Raw genomic sequence first — 3,292 nt, 5'->3', positions numbered from 1 at the left:
TCCAGGTTCAACATTTCTTTAATTTAATTTCTCTTCTACTTTTATTTACTTAATCACTTAGTTGTTTATTTTCCCGAATTTGATTTATGAACTTTTTCATGTTAGGATTGATATCTTTATTTAATATGATTTGAGGTATTTCAGACTTATGATTGCTTTCTTTTATTTATTATATAAATAATTTGGATCTTTTCTCTTTTGGATTTGGTTGAGTAATTGGTGACACTTGAGTTATCAAACTCAGCTGTTGATTAAAAATTGAAAGTTGCTGATTAATTTGGATTCCTCTAAAGCTAGTCTTTCTATAGGAGTTGACTAGGACTTGAGGAATCAAGTTAATTATTGGTCCACTTGACTTTCCTTTATTTAGTAAGGGTTAACTAAGTGGGAGCAACAGATAATTTTCATCACACCTGATAAGGATAACTAAGATGGGATTTCCAGTTCTCATACCTTGCCAAGAGATCTTCTAATTATTAATTTATTTTTCTTGTCATTTAAATTACTTGTTCCTTATTTCAAAAACCCAAACAAAAATACGCATTTTCTCATAACCAATAATAAACACACATCCCTGCAATTCCTTGAGATACGACCCAAGGTTTAAATACTTCGGTTATAAATTTTATTGGGTTTTGTTACTTGTGACAACCAAACTTTTGTACGAAAGGATTCTTTGCTGGTTTAGAAACTATACTTGCAACGAGATTTTAATGAAATTCTTTACTAGCAGAAATCCGTTCGTCAAAATGGCGCCGTCCTTCTTCTCTTCTTCTATTCCTCTTCACCACACCCCCTCTCAACCACCACTGCCCCCACCGAGCCAACCCAGCCACACCGCCCCCACCCATCGCTGCCATCCAACACACCCCCCAACGCCACCCCCCTACTCGCCCCCTCCCTTCTTCCTCTCCCTCTTTCAACCCCTACCTCAACCAAGTCAGCCACCGCCGCCGCCTCCCACCACCGCCGTGCTGCCCCACAATGCCGCCATGCCAACCAACAGTACCACCACACCACCACCCTCTCTCTGCGTTCCAATTCTGCTACTGCGCACACCAGGTTCCACTACGCTACAATCCCTTTCCCAGTTAGTTAGTTAGTTGCATATTTTTCAAATTTTGTTCAAATTAGGATAGTTAGAGATGCATGATCATAGTGGATTTTAGGTTGTTAGGTAGCTAGGATGTGGTTAGTGGATTTAGGTCTGATAATTGCGCTGTTCTTGCTGCTTGTTTTATCTGTTTTGCAATTCCAAAATTGCTGTGCTAATGATGCTGCTCATATGCTATTTAATGCTGTTTTTATAATATTCAACCTGAATCACATTTCTTGCTGCAGCTTGAGTTTGTTTATGCTGAATTCATGTGACTTGCTAATTGTTACTCTTTTATGCATTACTTTAATGTCATATGAACTGATTTCTGTTGCTGTTTATTACCTGGGAACATCCAATTTATAGCCGGAATGCTACCCGGTTTTTTTTCCACAAATTGTTTCACTCAACTCCTATTCATGAATTGGTTTGAGCACTTTCAAGTTCTACACTAATTGGTTTCAACCAAGCCAATTCATTGATGAATGGGCTAGCATTCTTACTCTTTCTGGTTCCCTTATTAATTAAATCGCATTATTGATGATTTCATTCATTTTTCAATTCTTTTATATGATTTATCATCAATAATCTGCAATCTTTGATTGAATGTGAGTTACTTGTTTTTCAAGTTTGTGCAATTTTCGTTAATTAGGAACCACAATACCATGCCACTTACTCTAACTTCACTTTTTAACTCCTAACTGCATTAACTTTCTAACTTCTTTCTTAATTTTCAACTAACTCCTTTTAACCCATTTCAAGGCATGATTATTGTTGTTCCTGATAAACAAGCCTTCTGCATATCATAGATCTTGGATTGTGATTTTTATTCTTTGACATTTAGCTTACATACAATCCATAATCTTACATCTATTTAACTCACTTCATGCTGCTTTTGCTATATTATTCCTCTTTTGGCCATCTATGCTTATACTGCTCCATTACTATTTGCTTACTTATTTTCCTGCTTTAGTTTTTAATAAACTGTATCCTGGAACCTCTGTTTTTCAGGATGTCTGACCCAAAAGGCAAAGGAAAAGCCAAAACAGGCACAGGCAAAAGAAAAAGAGGAGAATCCTCTTTGGCCATCCTGGATATCCTACATGATGATTCCTGGCGGGAGAAAAACTTTACTCCACAGGAAAAGGCTGATCAGTTACTGCCTGCCACCGACCCAGTCAAGTTCGCAAATCGATAATGTGAACTGAAGTATCCGGTCTTTGCCACTTTAAGGAACCTATACTTGGAAAGAACCCTCAAAATTCCAGCTGAACTACAACAGTACATTACAAAACAGATAAAACAGAGAGGCTGGTTCTTTCTGGAAAGGAACTTGACTGAGGTCAATGCATCCTGGGTTAGAGAATTTTACTGCAACTATTTTAAAATGACCCTGGATGTAGTACAGCTTAGAGGGAAGCAGATTCTAGTTACTGAGGAAGCAATTGAAGATATCCTCACCTCCAGCCCAAATCAGATAAACCAGATGGTTACCAACAGGCTGAGGAGGATATGAGATTTATGAGGTTTGACTGGGACACAGTGAAGCGTGCTATAGCTCTCGATCCTACTGTCCCATGGGTTATGGGTAAGACAACAACAACTCCAAAGGGCATCAAGATCATCTATCTGAATGATGAGGCTCGGCTCTTGCAGCAAATTCTGAGCAATTTTGTGATGCCGAGCACTCACGAGACTGAGGTGCCAGCTGCCATGATTACACTCATCTGGTGCGTGATGCAAGGCAAGGACTTGTACCTTCCCTAGTTTATCCGGTACTACATGGCTAGGGTCCATGTCCGAGGCACTCTGCCCTTCCCCTATTTGATTGCCCAGCTAGGCCGCCGAGCTGAGGTACCTTGGGAGCTTGCAGATGAGAAGCCATCAGCCGTCGAGTGCAAGAAGATCATCCCACATGGCAGGAAATTTATGGCTTTGGGCTACAGACCACCCTTTCTCACTGCATCCGCTGATGCAACCACATCTTCTGCTGCCCCTTCAGCATCTACTGCACCAGCCACCACCACAGCACCCTCACCTGCTTCCGAGCCCATTTACCACTTAGTGCGCCGCCTCTTTGAGCGGCTGGATAAGATGGAGCGCCGCGACAAGCGGCGTTATGAGCATCTGAAGCTGATGATCCGGTCCGGCAACCTTGACATCCCCTCCGAGCCTGACACACTATTGGAGCCATCT

This window comes from Arachis hypogaea, chromosome 14 (genome assembly GCF_003086295.3).
Source record: "Arachis hypogaea cultivar Tifrunner chromosome 14, arahy.Tifrunner.gnm2.J5K5, whole genome shotgun sequence".
Taxonomy (NCBI): Eukaryota; Viridiplantae; Streptophyta; class Magnoliopsida; order Fabales; family Fabaceae; genus Arachis; species Arachis hypogaea.
This window is presented reverse-complemented; position numbering follows the sequence as displayed.